The sequence below is a fragment of the Pinus tabuliformis genome, chromosome 3_2 (assembly GCF_031772625.1).
Source record: "Pinus tabuliformis cultivar Carrire ecotype Pingquan chromosome 3_2, CPIR1, whole genome shotgun sequence".
Classification (NCBI taxonomy): Eukaryota; Viridiplantae; Streptophyta; class Pinopsida; order Pinales; family Pinaceae; genus Pinus; species Pinus tabuliformis.
In genome coordinates, this window is record NC_142302.1 from 307,082,850 (window position 1) to 307,099,177 (window position 16,328).

General features: G+C 45.1%; 1 pseudogene; it reads left to right on the top strand.

Moving 5' to 3' along the window:
* LOC149180778 (chaperonin 60 subunit beta 2, chloroplastic-like) overlaps positions 1-9,732 on the top strand; it is a 154,477-nt pseudogene extending 144,745 nt beyond the window's left edge.
* Positions 9,733-16,328: the final 6,596 nt, after the last annotated feature.

Sequence of the window (16,328 nt, forward strand, 5' to 3'; positions counted from 1 at the left end):
AGGTTCTGGGAAGATAAACAGATGGACACAAACAAACATTATCTCTCAAGGACCACATTTCTTTCAAAAGAAAATGATCAAAGTAGCAACAAAGATGAAACATCAATGCATGAGCACATGATGTCAGATCAGATTCATCACTTGAAAGATTTCAGATGCCAGTCTCACCATTGCATTCCTCCTTTTTCAGTAAATAAAACCTTCATTGCATTCCCACTTCTTCAGTCAATAAAATTTTCATTCCATTTTCCTTTTCATGTTTTCAAATAAAACCTTGATCCACTATTCATTTTCCTTCACAGTCATTATACTTTCCTACCTCTCTTTCACTAACCTGTAACCTAGCAATAAAACATTCATCTCCTCTACAAAGCTGATTCATTACATTTGCTTTCCATTTTTCAAATAAACCTTGATCCACTGCAAAAAAAAATCATTCATAGTCCTTCAAAATCATTTTTTCATGCTCGCATTAGATAATGGAGGATTCTTTAAGGCCTCCCTTCTAACAAGTCTTGGCCTATCGACATCAACACATTATCTAGGTTCAATGTTAGAGTCCTTAGTAGTATCTTGAAGCTTAATGTATGCCTTGATGATAGACTCCCTCGCCAGCAATCATGGGAATACACCAATGAACCTTCATCGTTGGATCTTGCAAGTGGCTCGACATCAGCTCATTTATTCGCCCTTCGCAAGATGTACTTAGGTACGTTGGCACTCATTGACATTAATGGTGAGTTTACCTCGCATTGGTTAACGACATTCATCAATGGTCAATAATCCAATGACTTCTCTTCATGCTCGACATCAACACATTTATTGATATGACTAGAATTGTACAATTGGGTTTTGTAACGATTGAATACTACATCATTTCAGCAGTTTGCAACAGGAATCAATTTGTAATAGCAGCAATAAAGATCCCAATTTGGTCATCAACAAGGAGAACACAGAAGCAGATCCAAATTCCTTTATTTACATACTCCATGATCCGACAGAATCAGCAGCCACACTCTTCAACATCCACAACTCATGTACATTGAGGGTAAGTGAAGGTATGTGGTTTTCTTCTTTTTAGTCATGCAATTCCTTAAAATGATAAAATTGTAATTTTGGAAAATTCCTCATTTACACTACCTTTCTCATATTGTCATTAACTGAAAAACACCTTTAGTTGGGGGGACGGGACATCAATTCATATTCACATTTCATACACCATCACACAATTTCGTTTCATCCCAACTCGCATATTCTTTCCAATCAAATATTGTTGCAGTATGATTCCAAAAGATTATATGCTTTAAAAATTATCAATTCATTGTGTTGGCTTGTTGGGGCCCGACACAGATTCAGAAGTGATTTAACCAAACAAATCTCGCATTACCGGCCCTTTCAGCAACAGTCCATGGAGCGCGGACTGAAGTCTCACCCGAGGTAGTAGGGGAGGGTGCTCGAACCAGGTTTCCACACCCTTGGGATGTCTTGATGTGGTTTGGTGGGATCGTGGACCGATCTGTGCCCTCGCGCCACTCTGAACTACTGTCAGGATTCCGCGTAGATCCGGGCCAACACACTTTATTATTAACGAGTTTAATATAGACCAGATCTACTTCTTAATGTCCTTAAGAAAACATTTAACAATAATACCTCGTGCGCACCATCATAATTCTTAAAGACGGGCCTAAACTCACATAAAAAATGCATAAACCAGAATATAAGCAGATCCACAATAATTCAGAATCAACGCAATATTTTAGAACTACTTATCTTTATTTATGCCTTCGTTCCAGTACAATCCACTTTCTGCCCTGCACACATAGCTGCCGACTCTACTAGGCCTCCGTTCACACAGCTGCGGAGCATTTATCAAACCACTAACACCCATGACTCAGACTTATAGACTCAGAGAAACTATCGCCTTTCCAAACCCATAATACATCAGATTTTCCCAAAAAGTTTCCTTCTATCCTTAGAGCCTCGCTCTATTAATACTTTTACATTACTTTCGGGTGGACAACCCTTTGACTCGACCTATTACATTTCGCGCTCCGCGCACTTCGCGGAACTTTCACAATATATTTACTTTAACTTATGGGCTTTAAGCCCCAAAACTATTATGCGGGGCCTCTGCTACCCAATAGGCCCCCAATACAATCATCGTGACTCTTCCTGAGTCACTCATCTATGCGGTGATACGCGGTGCCAAGGCTTCGCGGTCCACCATCCCTGTGAGTGACGCACTACGTTCTGCTACTCCCTCTTTGTTTCCTGCAACTCTTCTTCAAGCTCCTGCTCCATTGCCTCTACGACTTCGCGCAACTGATGATGCTCATTCTGCTCTGCTCGGTTAACACAAAGCACCCCCTCATAGGGTTTTAGTCCAATCTAGGGTGCCGCATGCGGGAACTCTTGTTAGGTCCCTATAATACTACTGATCTAGGTGGATATTGGTGGCCACCTGCCAAGTCCACCTGGACCCCCACCATTGTCTTTCTCAGCATTTTCAGTTTCCTTAATTGTAACACAACTTACTATTTTTAGCAGTTTTTCGGGTCCTGAACTTCCGGAGCCGTTTTGAGGCCCTAAACGACGTTTTTTGGGGAATCCGAGGGCAACATCGGTCCATGAAATGGACCGATGTTGCCCGTTCCAACAATGATAGTGCTCGGATAGATCTTTCTAATGAGCTATTGTACGCGTCAAACGGAGATCATATGCCAAAGTTACGACCCCAGGAAGTTGATGTACCAACTTACCCCCAAACAGGGCCCACAGTTTGGCGTTTCATCTCCTAGGGTTAGGTTTTGGAATGTTAAGGGTTTTCCATTGTTTCTCAACAATAAATAGGCCTTCGAGCCTCATTGTAACACAGTTCAGAGGCATGTAGCCATCACATCTCTTCTCAGAGATAAGCTACCATCGCCCTAGCTGGTTTATTTCCATTTCTGGTTGTAAGCATATTTCATTATTTTCCATTAATGAAATGAAGTATTATTTCCGCTGCATCTTTGTGTATATGGTTATCTCTATAATTTTTTGCGTTCCTGTTTAAATCCGAATCAGTGGTATCAGAGCGGTTTGTTTTTTCTCTGTTTTTCTTTGCATGTCCCCAACAAGGTCGGGATATAAGGAGTTAGGGCTTGAACTGGTTGAACCTTTGCAAGACCAGCCTCGCAAATCCCGACGGCCTCCCATGGCGGACGAGAAGAAAAACGAGGGGGCAGGAGATCCCATCAAAATCTTGCTCGAAGAAGCCCTCGAGCGACAACGGAACGCGATGATGGACAGCTTTGCCCAGATCCTTCAGCGGCTACCCAGAAGCAACGCATCGGCTTCCAGCAGCTACTCTGGAAACGCCACACCCTTTAAGGTACAAGTTAATTTTGAAATCCCCATATTCGAGGGTCAGATAGACGCAGATGCCGTAGATAAATGGTTAAATCTGCTAGAGGGTTATTTTTCTGTTCATGAATTTTTGAGTCGGGAAAAGATTGTTTTTGCTCTCCTCAAAGCAGCCCCCCACGTCAAGGACTGGTGGGAAACCTACTGCGAGCAGAAGGATGAAAGTACTGGCTCACTATTTTCAGCCGCACCCACCTGGGATTTGTTCCGGGACGCCATCAAGGAGCAGTACTACCCTGTCAGGAGCTATGAGCATGAATACATAAAGTGGACCACGCTGCGGCAGGGAAGGGACCAAGACGTGCCGGAGTTCACCAATCTTTTCCATACCCTTCGCACAAAGTTGGGTATCAAGGATTCGGAGCAACATTTGATACTCAAATACCGTGGCTGCCTGCACAAGTACATCCAGGAAGAAATACAATTCCTAAACATCCCCTCGCTCGGCGCAGCATACCGGTATGCCGTCAAGGTCGAGCAGAAGTTTAAACAAAAGAAGCGAGACTTTGGATCTGCGAATCCAAAGCAGGGGAAAGGTGCCCCTAAACCACAGAACAAAGGACAAAGCCAAGGCGGGACAACCCAAGACAACCAGCCGAAGCTGCAAGCAAAGAACAGCGCCGCGAAGCCGAGAAAGGACACTGGAAAATGGTACGAGTTCCATAAGAGCTCCACTCACAACACAAGTGAGTGTCGGGCCAAGCAGTCACTGGTGACTGAGCTAAAGGTTTCAGAATCAGATGCATGTTCCGACTCTGAGTCAGAACCCGATAAGGGGTATGAAAAAGGGAAGCAGATCATTGATGCGGACCCTAGCACCACTGTTGCTACCGCAAAGATCCAGAAAAATGAACCCGAAGATCCAGAGGAGGAGGAGCGTCTCTTCCACTCCCAGATGTGGGTAAAGGGCTCCCCGATACAGTTCATTGTTGATAGCGGGAGTTAAAAGAACCTCATTTCGGCAGAGGTCGTGAAGCGATTGGGCTTACCGACCACAGCACATCCACAACCATACACCATTGGGTGGCTTCACCAAGGACGAGATCTTCGCGTGAGCCAGCAGTGTCGCCTTCCATACAACATCAAGCCCTTCACGGATGAGGTATTGTGTGACATTGCTCCCCTTGAAGTTTGTGATGTATTACTAGGACAACCATACTTGTGGAAGCGACATGTTGTGTATGAATCAAGGCCCCGTGCTGTTATTATTACATTGGGAAATAAGTTGTTCAAGATACCAGAGGTAGCACCACCTGCCGCCCTCTCTTTGATTACTGCAAAACAGTGCAGTAAGATCATTTCCAAAACCAGGAAATTTGTTTTCCTGATGATACGCCCTCAAGGAAAGAAGAAGACAGTGGCCGCAGCCTCCAAACGGGGCCCCTCTGCACGACAACTACAGATGGACAAGATTGTGGAGGAGTACAAGGACATCTTCACCTCCCCGGCAGGGGTTCCTCTGCACTGTCAAGTCAAGCACTCCATCGATTTGACCCCAAGTGCGCCGCTACCCAATGGACCAATTTATCGGCGCTCCGTTCTAGAGAACGATGAAATCAAGAGACAGATTCAGGAGCTCCTGCAGAAAGGTCACATCCATCCGAGTTCATCGCCCTGTGGGAGCTCGATCGTGTTGGTACAGAAGAAGGATGGGACGTGGAGACTCTGTATTGACTATCGGGTGCTGAACAAGATCACTGTCCGCAATAGGTACCCGATCCCGCGGATTGATGACCTCCTAGACCAACTAAAGGGGGCGAAATATTTCAGCAAGATCAACCTGAAGTCGGGATATCACCAGGTACCAATCGAACCCTCCGATGTGTGGAAGACTGCCTTCAAATCCAAGGAGGGCCTCTTCGAATGGTTGGTCATGCCTTTCGGATTGACGAATGCTCCTGCAACCTTTATGAGGCTAATGGATGACATCTTGCGGCCATTCACCAACTCCTTTGTAGTAGTATACTTGGATGACATTCTGATCTTCAGCCAGAGTTGGGAAGAGCACCTCCACCACATCTGACAAGTTCTCCAAACACTGCGGCAACACAAGCTATGTGCCAATTTGGAGAAATGCACTTTTGGCATGACCCAGGTTCAGTATCTGGGATACATCATTGATGAACAGGGGGTGCATGTCGATCCAGCCAAGATCCAAGTCATTCGGGATTGGCCCTCTCCAACCACTCTAACAGAGCTCCGCAGCTTTCTAGGTCTTGCCAACTTCTACCGCAGGTTTGTGTTGGGGTTTTCTCATATTTCTTGGCCCTTGAGTCAAGTCACCAAGGGCGGGGCGAAAGCAAAATTCTTTTGGTCTGAATCTCAACAGAAGGCATTCAGGGAGTTGAAGGATTGCCTCTGCACGGCACCAGTGCTCGCGTTACCAGATTTACAACAACCATTTGAGGTCGAGACAGATGCCTCTGACTATGCTATTGGGTCAGTCCTTACTCAACATGGACATCCAATGGCATATCACAGTGAAACACTTTAAGACACAGTCCGGAAGTACCCCACTTATGATAAAGAGATGTATTCCATTGTACAGGCCTGCCGACAATGGAAGCATTACATTTTGGGGAAGGAAACGGTCATCCACACAGACCACCGACCTCTGCAGTTCATACAAACCCAAGGGAAATTGCAGAATGATCGCCATCAGAAGTGGTCTACATACCTGCAACAGTTTCACTTGAATATCAAATATAAAAAGGGTAGCACCAATAATGTTGCAGATTGCCTCAGTCGACCACCGATCATGGCGCTAACCACCGTGCTCAACTCTTGTGGGCACGAGACTTCTGATTGGCCACTTCTCTACAAATGCGACCCAGAATTCGGCCACACATACCAGACACTCTTGGAGGGTCAGCAAGTTGCATATTTTCACCTCCAGGATGCCCTATTATGCCACCTCGGTCACCTTTGTGTTCCTTCAAGCGAGCGTGCCAAGATGATTTGGGAAGCACACTACAGTCGGGCTGTTGGGCATTTCGGGGTCGAGAAAACAATGGTAGTACTGCAAAATTATTTCTATTGGCCGAATCTTCGACAGGATGTTGGGAAGTACATCCAATCATGTACTGCCTGTGCCATTGCCAAACCGGCCATTAAGAAGCACGGCCTCTATACCCCGTTGCCTACCCCTAGTTGACCTTGGGAATCCATCTCCATGGATTACATGTCAGGCCTTCCTTCCACTAAGCATGGAAATGACTGTGTTTTTGTGGTCGTCGACAGGTTCTCGAAGATGGCCATTATGGTGGCCTGCAAGAAGAATATCACAACAGAAGCCACTGCTAAACTCTTCTTTGAACGAGTGTGGGTGCACTTTGGGATCCCACAGTCTATCATCTCAGATCAGGACAGTCGGTTTCTCAGCACATTTTGGTCCAGTCTCTGGTCAATGCTGGACACCAAACTCACGAAATCCACAGCCTTCCATCCTCAAACTGATGGCCAGACAAAGGTTGTCAATAGGATGATTGTGCACATTCTGCGCATATATAACTCAAAGCATCCACGCACATGGGACGAGAGCCTCCCCTATGTTCAGCACAGATACAACCGAGCTCTTCACAGCTCCACTGGCCATAGCCCTTTTCAGGTGGGTTTGGGATTCCAGCCACTATGCCCCATTGATGTGGCCATGCCACTTGCAGCTACTCACATGAATTCAGCTCATGTCAAGTCCGAAACAGATAAGGCCACCAGCTTCATTGAGCGCATCCAACATATTCGCCAGCAGGTCCATGACATTCTTGAGAAATCAAATGCCAAGTACAAGCAGAGCCATGATCAACATCGGGTGCCACACAAGTTTCAGGTGGGCGACAAAGTCTGGTTGCATTTGCAAAAGGAACGCCTTACTGGAGCCTATCGGAAATTGAGACCACTCCGATATGGTCCTTACACCATTACTAAGGCTATGGGAGACATTGCATTTGAGCTCAGCATTCCCCCATTCCTTGGCCTACACCCGGTGTTCAATGTGGACCGCCTTCGGCCATACTTTCCACCATTGCTAGACACATCCGACATTGCAGAACAGCTCAAACCCACAAAATTAAATCCAGATTGCATGGAACAAGCTGCAACTGATCGGATCATGGACACACAGATCAAGAACACTCGCCAACAGAATATCCAACTGTATCGAGTTGTCAAAGCAGGCCAACTCCTTCAGCAAGGCAAGTGGCTCACCAGGGAACAAGTTCAGCAGAAGTTTCCTCATCTCATGGAGGAGCTCAACGCAATGGGGACCATTGCTTCCTAAGGGGGGAGGAATGATCCAGGTGGATATTGGTGGCCACCTGCCAAGTCCACCTAGACCCCCACCATTGTCTTTCTCAGCATTTTCAGTTTCCTTAATTGTAACACAACTTACTATTTTTAGTAGTTTTTCGGGTCCTGAACTTCCGGAGCCGTTTTGAGGCCCTAAACGACGTTTTTTGGGGAATCCGGGGGCAACATGGGTCCATGGAATGGATCGATGTTGCCCGTTCCAACAATGATAGTGCTCAGATATATCTTTCTAATGAGCTATTGTACGCGTCAAACGGAGATCATATGCCAAAGTTACGACCCCGGGAAGTTGATGTACCAACTTACCCCCAAACGGGGCCCACAGTTTGGTGTTTCATCTCCTAGGGTTAGGTTTTGGAATGTTAAGGGTTTTCCATTGTTTCTCAACAATAAATAGGCCTTCGAGCCTCATTGTAACACAGTTCAGAGGCATGTAGCCATCACATCTCTTCTCAGAGATAAGCTACCATCGCCCTAGCTGGTTTATTTCCATTTCTGGTTGTAAGCATATTTCAGTATTTTCCATTAATGAAATGAAGTATTATTTCCGCTGCATCTTTGTGTATATGGTTATCTCTGTAATTTGTTGCGTTCGTGTTTAAATCTGGATCAACTACTGATTACCCCATTACTATTGTAGTTATATCCCTTATTAATATTGTTGTGCCCCTATTGTCCCCATATTGTTATTATTGTGCCCCATAGAATCCCTCTATTGTTACTTTTGTGCCTTTATATTATTATTGTTAGGTCAGCTGGGTTATATTGTGACTCCTTAGACTCCTATATATAGAAAGGAGGTTTTGTCATTTGAGTCATCAAGGAATCATTTATTTGTGTAATGTAAAGGAGGTTGCCCCCTCGAAGAGGCTGAATTCTAAGTTGTTGATCTATCTTTTCTATCTTTTTGTGTTACCCCATTACTATTGTAGTTATATACCTTATTAATATTGTTGTGCCCCTATTGTCCCCATATTTTTATTACTGTGCCCCATAGAATCCCTCTATTTTTATTTTTGTGCCTTTATATTACTATTGTTAGGTTGGCTGGGTTATATTGTGACTCCTTAGACTCCTATATATAGAAAGGAGGTTTTGTCGTTTGAATCATCAAGGAATCATTCATTTTTGTAATGTAAAGGAGGTTCCCCCTCGAAGAGGCTGAATTCTAAGGCGTTGATCTATCTTTTCTATCTTTTTGTGAGCTGGTTTCATAACAACTCTTCATGCCAATGCAGTAAGTCTCCACTTTCTGGTCTATTATACGCACTGTCTGCTACAGCTTGTGTTGCCTTTTTGCAAGAAATATGTTGTTTTCCATGAGATCCCAATCTTCAAGGTGCATCAGAGATGAACTATTAACTGAAATTCCATCATTTGTCTCAATATTCACGGTCTTTCCCTTATCTTTCATGGGTCGCCAGCCAGCCCGTGATTTAGGTAGTGGCATCCGGACCAATTCTGCTTCATGTCAAAGAATTTCCGGTACATCTCCTACCGTCGATGTTGAACTCAGTGCAGCATCCGCAGCCATCAACACCACACTATCCAGAAGGTGCTGCATCTCCACTAGCCATATTACAACACCTAGGCTCACTCCCCTAGCATCAATGATCGACAGATCCATACCGTGGGAAGGCACAATAGCTCACTCCTCTCGATACCATAGATCATTCGATGGATGCCCCTCTACGATTTATAGACGTGTTGAAATTCAAATTTAGTCGTTCCCGCCTTTTCTTGCACTTTAATGTTATGTCTATAGTAGATCATTCTGAATCTGGCTCGTACTTTGTATCTTAATTGCCCGTCGCCCACTCCTTTTTGCCATAACTTAGACATCTTGTTATGAACAGTGATAGGAACGGTCACCTCCATGTTTATCCATGCAGCGACGCAGCCCCTTCAGTGTAACCACGACCCTTGGGACATACTGATTCTACGTGCACCCTTGTTGTGGCACAGGTCCTTCACAGACTACTTTATCGTACTGCGCTCTCTTTCAACTATCTGGAGCGGTGAGACTGTACTTCAGTCGGTCAGTCAGGCAGTTAGCCAACCCGTGTAGAGCTTCAGGCGGCTGCCATTTATTTTGTCGGGGAAGGGCTCTCCATTAAGCTTACCGAGCTGGACCACGCCCTCGTCTGTGACTTCCTTGACTACATAGGGTCCCAACCAATGCATTTAGATATTTCCAAGGAATTTTTCGAACTTACTGTTGTATAGTAATACGAGATCATTTTCTTTCAACGTGTGCAAATTGATATGGCGATCATGCCAAGCTTTTTCCCGCTACTTCTGTACCTGTTGATGGAATCTCGCCAAAAATTGTTCCTCCTCAAGTTCTTCCAGTTGCGTGAGCCTCTCTTCCAAAGCCCCGCGGTCTGCCATTCTTGTCATCGCTACTATTCGCAAACTGGGTACAATGTATTCAACCGGGATGACAGCTTCCGTGCCATAGACTAACCTAAAAGGTGTTTGACCTGTCAACTTCTTGCATGTGGTTCGGTATGCCCATAGCACAGTAGGTATGCACAAATCCCAATCATTTCGCTGTGCATTACATACCTTGGTCAACGCAGTCTCCAAAATCTTGTTGAATGCTTCAACGGTCCCATTCACCTGCAGATGGTACGGCGTACTATGTTGATGATATATCTGGAATTCCTCAGTAAGCGTGTTGATAGTCTCATTTAGGAAGTGTGTTCCATGGTCACTCATTAAAATTTTGGGCATCCAAACCGTGTCAATACTTTTTCGAACAAAAATTTCGCAGTTGTGGCAGCCGTGTAGTCATTAATCGGTTGTGCTTATGCCCATCTAGTCAAGTATTCTATCGTAGTGATGATATAGCGCGCACATGTCTTTCCTTAAGGTGTGATAGGCCCCACAAAGTTGATCACCCATTTTTCGAATGGTTGCAGTGTCATCTGTCGTTTGAGTGACATTTTGTCCCTCCGCGATGGTTTCCCAGTCCGTTGACATACATCGCAGGCCCAACAATACTCTTTTGAGTCTTGATGTAAAGTTGGCCACCATAGTCCAGCGCGAAGAATCTTTTGTGCTATGGCGCGTCTCGCATAATGTTTGCCTGAAACCCCCCATGTGCTTCGGCAAGGATCTGTCCTCGCTCAAATTCAGGTACATACCTTCGTAATATTTCATCGTTGCCCATTTTGTAGAGGTGCCCTACAATAACAGTAAAGTCTGTTGTGCGTATCACCAGTTCTTTCTTCTGCTGAACTGAATACCCCTGTGGCGCAGTCCCTGTGGTTAAGAAGTGGATTATATCCTCAAAGTGGCCATCTGCGATGCGCACTACATAAAGTTGTGCATCAGGTAGTCCTTCTCTAAGTTTATGGGCTCTTCGCCGTTCTCAATTTAGGATAGGTGATATGGGCCTGCGTTTAGACGTCCCAGCTTTATGATGACTTCGAAATCATATTCTTGAAACAATAACAACCATCTACAAATGCGCCCCCCCAACACAGGCTTATTCACTAAGTATTTTAATGCAGAATGATCAGTATACATCTTAAAGTGTCCTCCGAGTAGATAGTGGCAGTATTTCTAGAGCGCGTATACCATCACCAACCCCTCACGCTCAGTAGTGGAGTAGTTTTTTTTAGCTTTGGACAATCGTCGACTTGCGAATTTGCAATCAGGTGATCAATTCCTTATGCTCCTTCCTGCGTGAGTACAATGCAAGATCCATACACGACACATCAACATGGACATGAAATTCGATGTCACATTTTGGAAAAACCAAAATGGGAGCGGATGCCATTTTCTCCTTGAGGATCTCCAGACTTCTCTTACAATCGTAATTCCAACAATATGTAGCATCTTTCTTCAACAATTGTTCCATTGGTGTTGTGATTTGTGCATAGCCCTTAATAAACTTACAATAGTAGCCAGTGTGCCCCAACGTGGTGCAGAGTTGTTTGACACTACGCGGCGCTTGCAGATTGAGTATGAAAGTAATCTTCGCTGAGTCCACCATCAGGCCTTTTTTGCAGACCACATGGCTGAGAAAGTTCCCGAAGGGGATGAGGAAGGTACACTTCTTTAGATTTAGTGAAATCTGGTGCCGTCAGCAAGTATCCAGCATCAACCGTAAGCTCGCAATATGTTTCTTGACTAGCCCAAATACAGTCCAATCATCAAAATAAACTTCCAGAAACTTATGGATGAATTCCTTGAACGCAGCCACTACTACGCATGAAAATATTGTTGGGGCATTCTTTAACCCAAAGGGCATAACTATGTACTGAAAACATCCCCATTCGGTCTCGAAGGTGGTCTTGCTTCTATCTTTCAGCACAATCTTGATCTGATGGTACCCTGAAAACCCATACGTGAATGAGTACGCTTCCTAACCACCAACATTCTCTAGAACTTCATCTGTAAACATCGTCGGGGATGGGTCATGAACACAGGAATCATTCAGTTTTCGGAGGTTCACGCAGATTTGAATTTCACCCTTCTGTTTTTTCTCTTGTACGATCATAGGACTCACCCAGTCAGACTCTTCCACAGGTTCAATAATTCCCGCTTCCAGCATTTTTTCCAATTCTTCGCAAACCTTTTCAGAAGCAATCGGTAGGGACGTTGCTTAACTGGCTTCGCATCCAGTTTCAGAGTTATCTTCATCATCCCTAGGTCACCAAGGATCCCTTTTAACTCAGTTATTTTGGTCAGGAATAAGTCTTGATATTCGCGAAGTAACTCGACGACCTTATTCACTGTGGCATCATCCCAATAATCCCCAAGCGTTGCGTACTTCGGCTCCTCCTCCGTACCAATGTTCACTTGTTTCATCTTCAGTGGCATGGTGATGTCAAGGTCCTCGATCGTGGGTACGCGGACCTTGTGACTTCCCTCTGACTCTGAAACATTGATGTTTATGGGGTCATCATCATCATCTTCTACCTGTACATTGTAACATTCTAGGGCCTGGCTCCACTGATGCGCCCACTCTGAATGCACTATATCTTCTGGTTCCAGGGTTATTTTGAAAATGGTGGCCTTCACAACTTGTAATGCATCGTCAACAGTATCCATCCACTGGTCCTCAAATAAGAATGTTAATAAAAATCCTTCACTCAAGATATCCCATTCGCCTGTACCATGTCAGAGTTCTGTTTCAGTATACTAGTTCCTTGGGATGACATCCAGGGTATGATAAAATAAGTGTACCCACTCCAGCTGGGGTTCTTCCCCATAGGCTTTGGTCCAGCAGGTCATCGTGTCCATCGTATTTCTCGGTTATTCATAGTTCCGGATTCCCAAACCTTATTTGCATCATCTTCCTACAGCCACGCCAATCTTCAAAGGTTCCTTCATGTGTTCCCCACCAACACGCAGGTGTTGCACGCAACGCCCATTTTAATGCATCAAACCTCTGGTGCTCTGGTACCGTGCTCTCAAACTTGGTCAGGAATTCATCCACTGTTGTCAACCCATCATACGTTGGCAACTCTCGATCCTGAGCTGTTACGCAACACAACAACCTAGTCATCATGTTGCAATTTAACGTTGTTACTTCGTTCAACCGATTATGCCATCGTTCGTCTTCTTCATCTGAATCTGAAGTGCAGGCCTCTGCGCACTCCCATGATATTCTTCCTTCTGCAGTCAGATTTACCCAATCCTGATCTCGCACAGTTATCTTGTAGATATGATCCAAGTCATCATCATTTTCATCATCACGTACGGGTTCAGTGTAGCGCACTCCTTCAGCCGGGTCTAGTGGAATGACTACGCGTAGGGACTTTTTCTCAAATATCATCTTCCGTTTCTTTAAATTAATGACTCCATTCATATCTGTGGCCCAGTCTATCCCTAACAATGCGAGGTAAGGGTTGCTGTCATCCACAATTTCTATTACCTCAAAGTCTGTTTGTGTGCTCGCACCTTCTATATCCACTGTGACTCCTTGCAATCTCCCCATGGGCAAGATCTTTTGTTGGTTCTCCATCCGTAATTGAATAGGATACCACTGTAATGTGGGCCTGCCCATGCGTTCCCATGTCTATTTAGTTAGCACATTGGCATCCATGCCTAAATCTAGAATGATCTGATCCATCTCATAGTCGTGGATCTGTGTCGTTAACCGCATTTCCCGTCCAGTGCGCAATGCATGTTTTCCTAGTTTCTAAACCACACGAGGTTCAGCTAACCCTGCGCACCTAGTTATCTGCTCTTGTAATCCTTTAACTGCCTTATTGTCACGTAGCAACTTCATACATGTCTCTAAAAAGTTAGTTAGCATCGAGGGATCCATTTCCGGCTCAGGTTGATCCATAAAACCTGAAGTAGAGACCTCCGTGAAGCTCTTCTTAGCTTCCTTAAATGTCTTCTTCGTGTGTTCCAAGTTGAGCTAATGCTGGTTTGTAGGGGCCTTGCAAACCCCTAGGCCTACCTCAGTTAATTTCCCCTTATCTTCCCCTGTGGCCACGCCACTTCTGAGCATCATGTTCACATGGGGGTCTTCCTTGCATGGTTCAAACCTCATCATTTGGACGTTCTACATCGACATAGGTTGTGCTACCGTTTTCTCGCGTATCTACGCTATCAGTGTGGAGCAATCTACTATCAGTGTGGAGCAATCTATCATTTCATGATCGAACTGCTCGCAGTAGGGGCACAATATTCTGGTCGGGTTGGTACAATCACGCACATAGTGCCCAAATCCTCCACAGTTATAACAAATTAGCTGCCCACGGCCCCTTCTTGGCCCCATTCCTCCCCGTCCTCGTCCTTGTCCGTGGAACCCACCATGCGGTATCGCTGCAGCTGGATCCTGACCTCACGCCTCAGTCTGCATCCTGTAGGTAGGTATTCAATCCATCAACAATTCATAACTACGGCAGTCTCGTTCATCGTGGCCCGCCGATCTGCAAAAATTCAAAATAGCTATTGGTGGGTCTGGGTAAACTTTTGCAGTAGGTGACAGTTGTCCGTGGTGTGCATTTCCAAGCATAGGTTTTGTAGTTGCACATGGATCTGCTGAACTCCCAACCCAGGATCCTGTATTGGAGTCCCATGAAACCTCATCGCTATCTCTAATGCTTCAGCCTGGGTCGATATCTTCTGTTGTGACAGTGCCCTCCTCAGATGTGGCGTCAAAGATGCCACAAACCACACGCAGTGTTGCACATCCGTTAGCGTCATGTTAGCCTCTCAGTTCGTACTCTTCAATCTCTGATCCAAATCCCACGGGGTTTCACCTGGCATCATTACAATCTCCTTGAACCTGATGATCGACTATGTCTTTGATTTTAGTCGGCTAAACTCTTTGTTCAATGCATCTCGGATCTCCGCTATTCTGGCATTTGGGTGATCGCTAGAGTGCTTGATATACCAAGTCAGCGCGCGATCCTGTAGCGCACTCACCAAGGTAGCCTTTTTAATGTTATCGTCCGTAACTCTGTGCACTTCCCACACTGCCCTCACTACGAACCAAAACTGTTCTAGATCTTCGCTTCTTATTCCTTTGAATACAAGCAATGTGATCGCACTCGCCATATTAAACTTTTGGTTTGGCAAAGGAGTGCATGCGTGTGCTAAGGCCAACCATGAATTCGTATAGCTTCTGATCCACCCAATCTTCAATTTCTTTCTTCATAGGGTTCCAATATTCCGACATCAGACATCCCTTAGGCAGATCCTGGTCCTAACAATGGAACCATTTGTTGGCTTGTTAGGGCCTGACCCAGGTTCAGAAGTGATTTGGCTTGTTGGGGCCTGACCCAGGTTCAGAAGTGATTTAGCCAAACAAATCCCGCACTACCAGCCCTTTCGGCAACAGTCTGTGGAGCGCAGACTGAAGTCTCACCCGAGGTAGTAGGGGAGGGTGCTGGAACCAGGTTTCTGCATCCTTGGGATGTCTTGATGTGGTCTGGAGGGATCACGAACTTATCTGTGCCCTCGCGCCACTCTACACTACTGTCAGGCTTCAGCGTAGATCTGAGCCAACATGCTTTATTATTAATGAGTTTAATATAGACCAGATCTACTTCTTAATGTCCTTAAGCAAACATTTAACAATAATACCCCATGTGCACCATCATAATTCTTAAAGATAGGCCTAAACTCACATAACAGATGCATAAACTAGAATATAAGCAGATCCACAATAATTCAGAATCAACACAATATTTCAAACTACCTATCTTTATTAATGTCTTCGTTCCAGTACAATCCACTTTCCGCTCTGCGCACACAGCTGCAGGGGCCTATGCACATAGCTGCGAACTCTACCAGGCCTTCACGCACACAACGGCAGAGCCTCTATCTAACCACTAACACCCACGACTCAAACTTACAGACTAAGAGCGACTGTCGCCTTTCCAAACCCATAATACATCATATTTTCCCAAAATGTTGCCTTCTATACTTAGAGCCTCGCTCTATTTATACATTCCCATGGTTCGCGGACCATGGGCATGCCGACTCACTTTCTCTTATTTTACATTATTTTCGGGCGGGCAACCCTTTGACTCAACCTATTACATTTCGCGCTCCATGCACATCGTGGAACTTTTACAATATCATTACCCTAACTTATGGGCTTTAATCCCCAAAACCGTTATGCAGGGCCTCCGCTACCCAAC